The 14301-nt window shown below is 49.0% G+C and overlaps 1 protein-coding gene across 3 annotated transcripts in view; it reads left to right on the forward strand.

The window, feature by feature from the left end:
- The window catches only part of PLEKHG3 (pleckstrin homology and RhoGEF domain containing G3), a 39542-nt gene that overhangs the window by 9959 nt on the left and 15282 nt on the right, over positions 1-14301 (forward strand). The window contains exon 1 of one of the 3 annotated variants that reach the window (XM_032482190.1): positions 10541-10687. The exons of the other annotated variants lie outside the window; for them this stretch is intronic. The gene's annotated coding sequence lies outside the window, so the exon portion shown is untranslated. Of the gene's footprint in view, positions 1-10540; positions 10688-14301 lie in introns of those variants that run through there. 3 annotated transcript variants of the gene reach the window in all.

Consider the following 14301-nt stretch of genomic DNA (forward strand, 5'->3'; position numbering starts at 1 on the left):
GTTGTCCTAGCATCATTTGTTGAAAAGACTGTTTTCCTGTTGAATTGTCTTGGTACCCTAATGAAAATCAATTGACTCTAAATGTAAGGTTTTATTTCTGTATTCTCAATTCTGTTGCATTAATCTATATGTCTATCTTTATGCCAATACAATACAGTCTTGGTAACTATAACTTTACAGTCAGTTTTGAAATTGGGAACTGTGAGTCTTCCAACTGTGTTCTTTTTCAAGATCATTTTAGCTATTCTGGCTCCCTGGCTTTTCCATACAAATTTTAGGCTCAGCTTGTCAATTTCTAAAAAAAAAGTGCCGGCTAGAATTTTGAAAGAGATTGGATTGAGTCGTCTATAGGTCAATTTGGCGAGTATTGTTAACTTTAAGAATGTTAAGTGTTTTGATCCATGAACATGGGATATCCTTCCATTTATGCAGGCCTTTAGTTTCTTTCAACAGTGTTTTGTAGGTTCCAGTACACAAGTCTTGCACTCTTTTTATATGCTTTTTTGCTGCTATTATAAATGGGATTGTTTTGTTTCTTAATTGTATTTTTGGATTGTGCACTACTAGTGTACAGGAATGGAACTGATTTGCATATTGAGCTTATATCCTGCCACCTTACTGAATCATTTCATTAGTTCTAATAGTTTTGTTAGTGGATCCCTTAGGATTTTCTGTATACAAGATCACATTATCTATGAATGGAGATAGTTTTTCTTCTTCCTTTTCAATCTGGATGTCTTTTATTTCTTTTTCTTGCCTAATTTTCCTGGGTAGAACTCCAGTACAGTGTTGAATAGAAGTGTCATGACAAGACATCCTTGACTTATTCCTAATCTTAGGGGGATAGCATTTCTTCTTTCTCCATTAAAAGGAAGTACCTGTGGGTTTTTTGTGGATTTTCTTTATAAGACCAAGGATGTTCCCTTCTGTTCTTAGTTTGTGTGGTGTTTTTATCATGGAAGGGTGTTAGGTTTTTGTCAGACAGTTTTTCTGGGTCTGTTGATGTAATCAATTGGTTTTGTACTTTATTAATATCTAAAATTATAATAATTGATTTTTGGATATTAACCCAGTCTTGTATTTCTGGGACACGTTCACATGGTCACAGTGCATACTCCTTATATGTTGCTTGATTTAGGTTGTTAGTATTTTGTCGAAGGTTTTTGCAGCTGTATTTATAAGGGATATTGGACTGTAGCTTTCTTTTCTTATGCTATCTTGTCTATTCCTGATATCAGGCCTCACAGAATGAGTTGGGAAGTGTCCCTTCCTCTTCTGTCTTTTGGAGGATTTTGTGGAGAATTGGTATTCTTTAAATGTTTGGTAAGTTCATCAGTGAAGTCATCTAGTCCTGGAGTTTTTCTTTATTGGAAGTTTGAAAATTGTTAATTTAGTCTTTTTACTTAACAGATCTCTTCAGATTTTCTGTTTCTTCCTGAGTCAGTCATTGGTTTATGTCATTCTAAAAATTTGTCTAGGAATTTCATCTCAGTTATCTAATTCGTTGACATGTAGTTGTTCATGGTAGTATTTCTTTATAATCCTTGAAGATATTCTTTTTTGTCTTTGGTGTTCTGCATTTGTACTATGTATGCTATGTCTAAATGTGGACTTTTTTTAAATTTAACTTGGTTGTGCTTTCAATCTGAGGACAAATGTCTGTCTTCAGTTCTGGAAAATTCATATATATTCTGTCTTTGAAAATTGCCTCTCCCTTATTCTTTCCTTTTTCTTCCTATGAAACTCTATGTTCATATTTTCTATCTTACTCTTTATACTGACTTCAGGATGATTTCCTCAGTTTTTTTCCATTTCACTAATTCTTTAGCTGTGTTTAATTTCCTATTGAACATACCTATTGGATTCGAAATGTCAATATTATATACAGTTAACCTTTGAAAAATCTGGGTTTCAACTGTGTGAGTCCACTTATACACAGATTTTTTTCAATAAAATATGTACTGTAGTACTACACAGTCTGAATCCATGGATGCAGAACCACCAATACAGAGGGGTGACTGTGAAGTTATATATGGATTGTTTACTGCGTGTGGGGTCGGTGCCCCAACCCCCATGGTTTTCAAAGATTGACTGTATTTTATTTCCGTTGAGTACTTTTTTCAAAGTCTTTTTCGGATTTTTCTTGTGTTTCTTGCTTTTGGAGTACCAATTTGTTCCATCCTCTGTCTTGCTTGTCATTGTTTGTTGTATTGTGTGGCTTGTAATTTTTATACTGAGCTCCTCTTTGGTTGTAAAGAGTGGGATGCTTAAAAAGCAAGATATTTCGGTAGTCTGCACTTACTGTGATGATGAAGTCTAGGACAGCAAATGTGTGGGTGGGAGGCTGAGGTCGGGTAGAGGAAAAGATTGGCAGAGGAGTTTTGCACATTTGGCTGCTTCTTGTCATACAGGTCTCTCTGTCCAAGAGTCAGTCACCTTTTCAGAGCCTTCCCAGGCCTCTCGACCTACCAGTCTCAACCTCCCAGTCATGCTGTCTTTCCTCTACTTTGTCTTCTTCATAACACTTATCGCTATCCAGAAACATATTAACTATTTGTCCACCTTTTGTTACCTTCTTTCGAACTGGAGTGTAAGCTCCATGATAGCGAGGATTTGTCATATTCACTGCCATGTCCTCAGCACCTGCCATATGGTTTGTGCTGTCCATAAATGAGTAAGTCTGAGTAGTCCTGTTTTCTGACAGGAAATCGTCTCAGCTTTCAGCTGGGCTGGGTCTGAGCAGGCAGCAGAGTCGAGGTGTACACTTGGCTCTCTATTCCGAAACCTTTTTCTGGGCCTTCACTGGAGATGTCTTTTTCTCCCGTTGTAAGAGCCCAGAAAATGCCATCCATCCTGTGTGCTTCAGCCTTCTGGCCAGAGTTCCACAGCTGCCAAAATCAGTAGTAGGGATTTGAGTGCCAGAAGTCCTGGTGGGGAAAAAGGCACAAACCCCCGGAAGGTCTGGTCCTTACCTTTAGAAGGCTGTCAATGAGTTAAGATGGCACTCACAGAAAACAGGTTAGGATGCTTGCCCACTCACTGAGCCAGCTGTGTAGATTAGCGCCCCTACTGTGAGAGCTTGTGGTAGAGAAGGCAGCCTGTGCGCTGGCCCCTGGGTGATCTGCCATCACAGAAGGAGGTTCTGGAGGCGTCTCCAGGTGAGTTAGGAGTTCCCAGGTGCCTCCATTTTGGCCTCCTTCTGAGGTTGCGCCATGCTCTAGGAACCTGTTCTGAGCATAGCGTTACTAGTAAAAGGGCAAAAAGTGCCTGCAGGTGTTCCCAAGAGGTGGGCTACGGATAACCCCTTTCCATCTGTCTTGGCTCTATCTCAACACCTTGATGATAGGGTTGGGGCTTGAGGAATGATGGTGAGCACCGGAAGCATGGATTCCAACAAACCCTGGCTTCCCCACTTACCTTGCTGCACGGCCCTGGGTGAGAGAGTAAACAGCTCTGCCTCATACGATTGTGGTAGGGAGATTTTATGAGCACAGGCCTGGTATACCCTAATAAAATGCTGGTTGATATTATCCCAACCTGGCATCTTGGGGAGCCACTCGTGCCTTAGTTTCTTGATCTGTAAAATGGGGCTAATCATACCTGATGCCCCCCTCCCCTGCCCTGCCTCTGGCTGTTGGAAGGGTTAATATCCTTAGGCTTTGAGGGCCTGGGGTGGGGGAGGAGCTGCATAAATGGGTTATTGTTGTGTTGGTGAATGATCTGGCTTTGTTCAAGTGTCTTCAGTATTTGATTTCCCAGCAGTTAGTGTCCCCTGACTTTACTTGCTGGGGATATTTGCATGTCTTCAGCTGCTGGTGGCCCTCACCTGCCTGGCTGTGGCCTCAGTCCTCACCCAGAGGGGACCTGCCAAGTTGGGGTGGGAAGCTGCATTTCCTCTGTTAGGGCCCCCCCAGGAATCAGGAATGAAAGAAATGCAGAAAGTATGACCCACACGCGGAACTGATTCTGAATAGGACCGTTTATTGAAGAGGTTTTGCAGGAGGCGGCGGGCGCTTTAATTCCCGAGGCTGTTGGTGGCAGCTCTGTGCTTGCCCAGAGCCTGTTAACTGCTCAGCTGCCGGTGCTTGGCTGGGGAGAATGCAGCTCCCCGGCCCCAGGCCTCCCTCTTGGTGCTCAGATGGGAGCCCTTTTGAGGAAAGTGGTAGGTACCCAGCTGGGCCAGGCCAGGGGGTGTGAGTAGGGAACCAGGAACATCCCAGCTCCGGGCCCCAAGTCTTGCCAAACTCTCCTGTGAAACCCGGCCAGCCACAGGCTTTGGGGCAAAAGGTGAATTTCTCCCTTGGGGCTTCAGAAACTGAGAGCCTCACAGGTGCAGATGTAGGCAAGTTGGTCCTTTTTTTCTTTCCTTTTTTTAACTTGCCCTGGCTTCTTCCAGTTGATTTGTCCGTCATGGCCGGGTAAGAGCAAGATAATCAGTCCTGTGTTCCCTTTGAAGCTACTGCAGTGGTTCTGTGAGGGGGTTTCGGAGGGTCTCCTGATCTCTGAGATTCGGAGTTGGGTGGTTAGAGGAGGTCGCTCCCAGAGGGACCCAGCACACATTCACACACTGGGAGAAGCAGGGTTAATCTCCCCCTTCTTCCTGAAGTTTCCTTTTCCCAGAATCCACAGAGGGTGGTTATTTTGAATAAAATCAAGGCATGGAGGTTGAACAGGTGAAAGGAAGCTCTCCCCAACCCTGTCTCACCCTTGATGGACATCACCAGGCAGGGGCAGTGGCCACCACCTCCAGAGCTCTGGGCTACAGGGAGGCCACGGGGCAGATTGCTGCCCTGCCTTGGCTTGACCTTCAGTCCTGAACCAAGACCTTGCTTTTCCAGGAGCAGGACTCTGCTGCCTGGGCCATGCCATTCCATGCCATGTGTGGCCCCTCACCCCCAGAATTTTGGGTTTGGTGACAGCTGCACAACCCCCCCCAAGTCTAGTCTGTGTAACTTCTCAGCTGAGGCAGAAAGCTGCTCTCCTCCCACCTGGGAACTGGTTGGATGAGTTTCTCTGGGCCTCCCTGGTTGAGGCTGCTTAGAAGAGAAGGCAGGGACGGGGTGGAGGGTGGAGAGGGGCCCTCATAGGCTCTGTGAAATAGGGATCTGGGCAGGGTAGGGTAGTGTGGGAGGCCCTGCTCTCTGAAGGGCCGGCTGCCTTTGAGAATTGACGTTGTTGCGTGAGTCTATAAGCTCTGCCTTGGAAAATCAGTTTCCTAACTTCTGTGGGTCAGGTGCCAGGCCCAAGGTCAGTGTCCAGGGCAAGGAGTGGGTGTTGGTTGGAGCACTTCTTGCTGTCATGACTGAGGGAGGGCCAGGGTGCTTGACTGATGGCAGCAGTTTATACAAGGGGAACTGCTCACATCTACACACTTCTGGGTCTGGGTGCTCTTACTTGGAATTGGAGACCAAGGTGCGTTTGGGGGAGCTGCCCTGCTGGCAGCCTTGCCCCTAATTCTAATTTTCTTGGGAAAGGAAAGTGAGAATTTGGGAAGGAAAAATTCTCAGGTGGTAAGATGTACACCGACCACTCCCCTAGCCCAGCTGGGAGCTGGTGATCTGGAATCCCAGTGGGAGATACCCTTCGGTTAAGCCCTGGTATCTCAGTTTCTAGACTTGGAGTCCTCCTGCTTTTGGGAGCATTTCATTTATTGTAGTTTTACGTGTTCACATTTATTCAGGGCCTCGTTTCTTCCCCCTCCGCAGGGGTTGGGATAGGTGTCATTCTTCTTTCTCACACATGCTCCCTGTCTCTCTCTTTTTCCTCCTTGAAGCTCACTGTAAACAGTCCGCACCTACTTGGGCTGCTGGATTCTTCTTGAGCACTGGCTACGTGGACCCCTGCGGCCATAGCCCCACCTGGCAGTCTGTACCTTTTTAGGGAACATTCTCGCACCTTGTCTCCCAGAGTCCTGATAGTGGTTCCTCCATGCCTGGTGAGGGAGCCCTTTCCAGGTCCTTTTGGGATTCAACTTTCCATCCATGCTGCTGCCTTTGCACCAGATGCCCTGAGAGCTCTTCTTCACCTGGCAGAAGCTGACTCTTCCTGCAAGACTCAGCTCAAATGTCACCTCCTTTAAATCTGCTCCAGTCCCCCAGGTGGCACTTACTACTCCTTCTTCTGTCTGCAGAGTTTACGTGTTTATGGTACTTCTGTACCAGCTCTCAAGGCACTGCTTTGTGGCTAATCTGTTGATATGGCTATTTTTCCTTCTAGAATTTGGTTCCTCAAAGACAGGGACAATGTCTTATTTCTTTCAGTATCCCCAGGGCCTGGCATCATGCTCAGAAGCATTGACCTCCTGTACTGCTCTGCACCACCCTCTATTTCCTTTTGTTACTGATGCGCTCGTTTCTCCTGCTAGAATGTCAGCTCTCGGGAGCGGGCTCTGTGTGATTGGACTCTGTGTGATTCATCTTTGTATCACCCACAAGGCTGCCACAAGGTCTTTGTGCAAAGTGGGTGCTTGAATATACTTGTCCAGTGAATTCTGCAGCTCATGACTTGGGAAGGGCCAGCAGTGTTATCCCTAAATGAGAGGGTAGACCCTGTGATGCCGATTGCTCACTGCCCTGCTCCTTATCGTCCAGCTGGTTAGGAGCAGAACTAGTGCTGCTTTTGAACTGTGCTGGCTGGAATCCCGCGGCTGTTCGTACACATTCTGCTGCTTTCCCCTCTTTGAGATTCCCTGTGACTTAGAAAATGGGTGAACACCAGGGCTTTTCGCAGTACCTTGCATCTTTGTCTTCTGTCCTGACTCTTCCACGTGTCCACTCTGGAGCTGGATTTTGTTTTTTTCTTTAAAACCGAAGGACTAGTGTCAAGGATGGTTTATGCTGATCACTTCTTTGTGCTTTGCAACCTCATGTTGCCTTAAATTCTGTTCCTGCTCAGGCCTGTTGTCCCCATGTCTGTGTTCCTCTCCAGCTCCTAGCCGCACATGCCGTCTCTCCCTGTGGAACCCTGAGGAATGTGCCCTGCCTGCTACAGCAAAGGACTCTGACTCATTTCTTCTTAATCTTCTGGTTTGACCTTCTGTGGGGCATGGATATCAGACTGTTTTCCCTTTCCAGCTGAATTGCTTTATATTTGCCCTAATGAGATCCTGGTCCGAATCCATGTTGGGATCCTAGATGATGGCTGATTGGCAGGGTCGGGGTAGAGTGGGGAACGGGAAGGTTAGGTCATGCTGATTCACCAAGTTTAGCCTGTATCTTTATTATTAATTTGAGATGTGGGTAGATTTTTTTAGACATACATTGGAAGAACCTCTTGCCCTGGTGCTTGTGGAACAAACTCTATTCGTCCGTCCTCAGCGTTGCTGCCATTTATGGCGGGCCTACTGTGTGCCAGATGTTGTGCACACTGCTCTACTTGTATCGTCTCAATCTTGGAGACCAGTGAAGTTGGTACTGTCACTGTGCTCATTCTACAGATGAGGAACTTGAAGTGTGGTCTGCTCAAGGGACTTGCCCAAGGCCACACACAGTCAGTAAAGTGGAAGAGCTGGGGTTCAAACCATGTCTACCTTACTCTGAAGCTTGGGAATCCATTTAGTGCATTTAACCTCTGCTCTGTGGACCCCTATGCACACACAGGCTTGCTCGCTCTCTCCTCTGCTGCGAACTCGGAGGGACCTGATGGGCCGTCTATTCCCACTTGCTTTCCGCAGAGATTCTCTGATGCCTTTGAACCTGATGCAATAGTATGTGTTACAACTCTTGAAGGTGTGGTTCCTGTTTCCTCCCCACCCCCACTCCAGCCTCAAAGCCTTGTACTGGCAGCCCCTATAGCGGGTGTAGGGTGTAGGGGGCAACATAATGGCTAATTTGTAGGGCTGGGTCCCTGAATTTTGCTGATAACAAGGGGTAGTTCTGTGAGCCTTTTTGACCAAGAGATGAGGGATGTGGGCCTCTGGGAGCATTGGATGTATCTGTGATTTCTAGCACGGTCTTTAGCTCCTCCATCTTCTGGGGACATTGTGCCATTTTCCTTCTTAGTGACAGTTTGTGCTTGGAGCAAGCTGACCTACCCAGGCTGTGAGCAATAGCAATTTCTAATCAACAGTAATTGCTCTCATTTGCCTTCAGTATGTGTTTCTGTGAAACCTCCTGGTGGAGTGCTTTTCCTGGGGTATTTGTAGGATGATCTTATTATGATCCCTTCTCCAAACTACAAAGTGGTCCCTTGGCTACTTTCCATTTTGTGGCTGCTCACTTAATATGTGGCATGACAGGGCAGCTATGCCCATGCCTCAGTCCCTTGTCTGGGGCCAAGTAGGACGGGACTGCTGGGGTGAATGAGCAGGCACTGCTCCTGGGTGCCTCTTGGTGGACTGGAAACTTGCTGGCAGTGACTAATGTGGAAACTCACTAGTCTAGGAGGAACTGGCTCAGGTCTTGATTTTGAACACTGTTTATCTTTCGCCTGACTGTGGGAGTGGTGAGGTGCTCTAGACACAATCCTGAAGGAAGTTATTGAGCACCTAGTGTATGCATTGCCTTCTAGGGGCAAAAGAAAGGTATGGGAAAGAAGGCCCAACCCACCAGGTTTTACTATCTAGTCTGGAAGAAAAGTTTACACATATGAACCCCAAGGACCAGGGCTTTAAACGATACTCAGGGTTATTAGGGCCCAAAGAAGTGTGTGTGTGTGTGTGTGTGTGTGTGTGTGTGTGTGTGTGTGTGTGTGTGTGTGTGTGTGTGTGTTAGTGTCCCACGTCAGGCTGCTGTAACAAACTCGGCAAACTTAGTGGCTTAAAACAACATACATTCATTATCTTACAGTTTTGGAGGTCAGACGCCATTCTGGGCCTGCAGGGCTGTGTTCTTTCTTGAGGCTCCAGAAGAAAATTTGTTTTCTTGTCCTTTCCAGCTTCCTGAGGCTGCCTAGATCCTTTGACTTGTGGTCCCTTTCCTCCATCTGCAAAGCCAGCAGCCTAGCATCTGCCAATCTCTTACTCTGTCCTCTGCTTTTGCTGTCACATCAACTCCTGACTCCTGCTGCCTCCCTCTTATAAGGACCCTTGTGATTACATGGGACCCACCCACACAATCTAGGATAATCTCCCCATCTCAAGATTCTTAACTTGATCACATCCGCAGTCTCTTTTGCCATGTAAGGTAACATGCATAGGTTCCTTGTATCCAGGGATTAGGATGTGGACGTTTTGGGGGAGAGTGGGGGCATTATTCAGGCTATAGCTTTTGTGTGTGTGTGTGTGTGTGTGTGTGTGTGTGTGTGTGTGTGTGTGTGTAGGATGGGTTGGAAGTGGCTGAGGAGGCCTTTCTGAGGGAGATGATTTGACCAAATTCTTTTAGGGATAGGGAGGGACGGTCTGGGACACATTCCAGCTTTGAGAAGCAACAAGAGCAAATATTGGGGTTGTGGGGTGGCCGGGACAGTGAGGTGTGGGTGAGCTGCCCTCCCCTTGAAATGAGAAGCCAGGGGCTTTCCTTCCCTTCCCAGGCCAGGCTGAGGGAGTTTTCTGGACTTCCGTCTGTAGGCCCAGACTTCTAGAATTTAGGTAGAAGGGCTCCATTGGCAACCATAATTTTTCCTTCTTGGCTGCTGACTCAGCCACACTTGGTGGCCCCCTGCTATTCTTGGGTGGTGGGAACACGAATTCACAAAGGAAAATGAATTCATGAGGGAAAATGAATTTGAGCCAGCTGGCCTGGGTCTGGGTGGCCCAGAAACCCTGGTTACACTGTTTGCACAGCCTCTGTGACAGTCACGTTGCTCACACTGAACACAGTCACTCCCTGGGGAGCCTTCCCTTGGCCTCTTTTAGGGTGCTGAGGGCCCCTGAGTCTCCAGGGAGGGCCCGGAGGGTCAGAGGGAGAGGGGCAAAGAGCCAGACCCTCTCAGGGATCCTCTCTGTCCTCAGGAAAGCCTCTAGGGTGTGGTGAGAGGTGTCCTCCGCTGGTTTGACCTCACCAGCTCTGCCCACCCTCTGCTGGCCAAGGGAGCAGTAGGATCAGACTGCCAGAGCCTGGCTTCTGTGGGGACAGCGTTGGGCCGCGGCTGGCTGGGGGCTGGAGGGCACAGCTGGGCGGGCTCAGGGTCTCAGGTTGAGATCCCTGTGGAAGCTCCCGTTGCTCTCTCCCTGTTTGTCTGGAAAAGCTGTGTCTTTTTTCTCTGTTGCTTCCTCCTGGTACCCTCTCTGAGCAGATAGGTGCAGCTGGGGGGCTGCTCTGGGGAAAGTCAAAGGAGAGCCTTTGGAATTGGTCGCAGATGTTGGTAGTTCTGTGGTGAGAGAAGGCGGGGAAGGAGGGCCGGGCAGCCTACCGCCCGGAGGGGAGACTTGGTCTGGTGAATTCCTCCCCTTCCCTCCCTGGGGCCACCGGACTTTGGAGCGGTTGCCTTTGGGGAGCCCTCAGGCGCCGTTCCTGCCCGCCTCCAGGGCAGGTGTGGCGGGTCCTTCCGCCTCTCGGGGGTGGGGCGAGGGAGGCAGGTGAAGGGATGACGTCAGCCGCCTCCGCCCCGGTCCCAGCCTCTCGGAACCTAAATGCTTTCCGGGGCGTCTCCAGAGCGCTGGCCCGCACGCGGTTAACCAGCAAGTGCCTCCAGCCCCTCTCCTGCCTTCTCAGCCCACTGACCCTGGAGGGAAGGCTGGGAGGGAACGTGGCCGAGTCCTGGGGATTCCTCAGGACCAGAGAAGCAGAGGTTCTCCAGAAGGCTCCAGGTCGGTGCCCCATGTGGACCGTTTTTTCTGAACTTGGGGGTGGGGTGGGAGCAGCGTCCTACTCTCTCGGTGACAAGAGCCCCGAGGACAGAACATGGAGGCTGTGGTGGGTGTTGGGTAGTTTGTTTTTTTTTTCAGTCAGAGGCAAGAGTACAGTCAGGTTGGGGACATAGTGCTGAGGTGTAGTGAGGAGAAGAGGATGTGAGACTTGGCCCCAGTCAGCTGTGCTGGGCATCCGAGGGGCCTGCAGCAGCCTGCCTCCCTGCCGGAGGATGTTCAAGGAAGGTCCCCGGGAGGAGGGGCCCATAACCTGGAGAGGTGTGAGACTGGAGGAAGGGTGTGGATTAAGTTTAAATTTAGAGAAAGCTTAAAACGAAAAAAAGAAAAGAAAAGAAAACCAATCTCCTTTCGTCTCCTGCCCCCTGGACTCATAAAGGTGTGTGTCTGAGCAGCTTCTTGTGCTCATCGGAAAGGTCTTAGGGGACCCTATCAAAGAGGGCTTCCCAGGTATGGGAGATACAGTTTTCTAGAAGACTGACTTACTCACTGATTGATGATTGACTGGATTGATTCACTTTGAAAGATGGAAGAGGTCACTGCAGAGGAATACTTAAGGGAACCGGAACTGGGTGTGGCAGAATGGGGTGGGCTTTAGCACCTGGCTTGAGGGTTTGGCTGCTGTCTCCTCCTTCTCTAGGCTCCCACTTTGCCCACACAATGTTGTCCAAGATGAGTTTGAAGACCTGAGTTTTAATCTTCACTTTGGAGTGAATCTTACAATATGAAATGATGCTCTGTGGAGAGGAAGGAAAGGTTGCCTCTGCCCAGGGGCACGTGGGCTGGTGCTTCCGATGTCTCTGTGGGGAATCTGAACTATACACACAGCAGTGGCTGGGATGGGGCTTTTAGGACCAGAGTGCACTCACACTGAGTGTGGTGTTTTTTTTCTGTCACTGTCTAATGGTGTCTGCTACCAGTCCCACTTGGACTCTGCCTTGTCTGCTCTCACTGCCCGATTTGTTTTATTCTTCCCTTTCAGGGACTCTGTGTTCTCTTCCAGTGAGTCCTCCTGCCGAGGAGAGAAAGTCTTGTGATCCTAGGTCTCCTAGTCACTGCAGGGCTTCTCTCATCATCTGAAGAATTAGTCTAATCCTGGCAGCCTCATGCTTCTTCCCTTCTCCGTGACCTGCAGTCCTTTCACGTGGAATCTGTATTTTACTATGTTTTTCCAAAGAAAGGGTAAATGGCCAAAGGTCACATGGTAGGAGATCAAGAAATAGCTCTAAGGAATCTTAACTCTCAGCCTTTTACGCAACTCCATTGGCCTTTGTGGGGTAAGTGAGATGTCAGAAGACCTGATCTTTCAAGTCTTCAGATGTCCCCCATGGCTTATGCTGAGGCAAAGCCATGGCATCCAGGGCTGTGACTAATCTTCTGTCCACGGTTTTAGCTGGTGTGAAATGCATCAAGGAGGCACCCGGCAGGGAGCATGAATGCCGAAGCCTGAGTGCCTGTGTTCACATCGAGGCTCTACATGTTGTGACATGTAGACTCCTGTGGCCTCAGTTTCTGCATCTGTGAAATGGGGATAATAGTACTGACATCATAGAGTTGTTATGTCTACAGAACATTTTAGCTGTTGGCTATTATGCTTTGTTTTAACCCCAGGAGGATTTGGGACTGGGCACTACTTTGAAAATATGAGCTTGGTTTGCAGGCAGGTGGTTTATGGGCAGCTAGAGAAACGTAGAAAAGATGTTTTAGTTCCTCAGCTCGAAGTGAACTTATGTTGCCACCCTATGGCAGTGGGGTCTCTAAAGAGTGACCCTGAGCAGGTACCCTTTAGCGATAAATCTCCCTGAGAGTGTGTGGGGGGTAGGGATAGGGGGCTGTGACTAATCCTTCACTTTAAGGCTGTGACCTGGCCAGCTGTGAAATCCATTAGGAACTTGGACCTTTTCCATTTAGCGTCCCCATAGGGGCTGACTGACCCCAGGTTTCATCTGGAAAAGGTCTTGGGCAGTAAGTCCCTGCCCCATTGTTCCGGCTGGGATTGACAGGCATGGGGGGCTGGAGGGTGGAGGGGGTGGTGTGTGCCTGACTGTGCACAAGCTTTGAAGGACACGAGTCCCACAGGGCTGGGGCCGAGCTTGGGTCTTTGTCTTTCTTTGTGTTGAAATGATACGCCAATGGGTAGAAATGACTAGCTGGTTAATCTTAAGGGCTCTTTTGAGGATGGAGGAAAAAGCAGCAATGATGCATTTCCCAAGGGGCTCTCCTCTGAGATGCTCAGTTTCACCAAGATGATCCTGTTAATTAATCCTTTCATTGTACCTGGAGGGAGGGAGAACGTAGGACTGGCTTCCTTGCTGCCACTGCGTCCTCATATGCAAAATGAAAGGCTCATGTGGAGCACCTGGGAAGGGACCCCCTCCCCCAGCTGAGATGCGCAGTAAGAGAGTGCTGTGCTTGAGGGGGTCCTTGTGGGCTAGCGTGGATGGCAAACTGGTTCCATGCTCCTGACTTTAGCTCGTTGGTAGCATGGGTGTGTCCACCATCATTATCCATTTGCCAGATATCCTTTAAGGCCCCTGCCCTCAGGTCATTTACAGCCTAGGGCAGGGGGTCTCCACAGTGAGTGCGACAGCGGGGGTGACCTTGGGGTGCTGTACGAGTACATAGAAGGGACCTCCAGGTTTGGTTTCTGAGACCTGAGGGTTGGTACAGGTGACACAGGTTGGGGGGCCATATGGCAGGTGGTGGATAGGGAGGAAGTAATGGCAGAGAGAAAATTTGCAAAAGCCAGACCTCAGGGATGCTGGCACAGGTAGGGACACTGTTTCCAGGTTGGGGCAGAGGCACAGAAAACCAGGGAGCAAATTCAAGGCTACCAGAGTGATGGCACCTTCCAGATCCTTCTCCTCATAACTCTGGCCTGTGGTCTAGCAGCTTCTGAGCCCTAGAACTAGGGGCAGAAGGCTTTGGGTCAGTGGAGGTCAGAGGGATGCTCTGGAACATTTTTCCTGTGGAAATAGCAATCAAATGAACATTCTGGAAAATGGTGTTGGTGAGCTCTGGTCCTCTGAGGTGGGGGTATAGTGTCCCTGACCTTCCCAAAGGCCACAGCCACCCGCCTACCCCCGACTTGCTGCTCCGGGCTGGCCTACCTGTGAGCTGCACCATCTGATCAGGGAATAAAGTCCACCTGAGGCTGTGTTTGCCTTACCTGGGGGCAGTTTCCTGTTTGCTGTGCTGCCCTGACCTAGCTGTGCTGAGGGGAGCTCAGGGAGACTCACCTGTGGCTCAGCCCTGGGGAATTTCCTGTGCCTTTGGAGCCCAGGTGAGTCAGGGGCCTGTACCAGGTCCTGGGGGCAGGGGTAATGTGGGCTTAGCTGTACCATCTCTTTGGCCTTCCTCATCAGTATCTGGAAGGTTTCAGGTTCATGGTGAAGCCACTGGTGCCCTAGAGATTCTGCATTCCTGAGGAGAATTTTACCCTCTAGCATGTGTGTTGTCTTAGATCCTTAAGAGCAAGCAAGCCCCTTGAGAGATGGGAAGTGCTTTTTGACAACTACCATTATCATCACTATTTTGAATGTTCATGGGGCTGTTGC

This window comes from Camelus ferus, chromosome 6 (assembly GCF_009834535.1).
Source record: "Camelus ferus isolate YT-003-E chromosome 6, BCGSAC_Cfer_1.0, whole genome shotgun sequence".
NCBI classification, from domain to species: Eukaryota; Metazoa; Chordata; class Mammalia; order Artiodactyla; family Camelidae; genus Camelus; species Camelus ferus.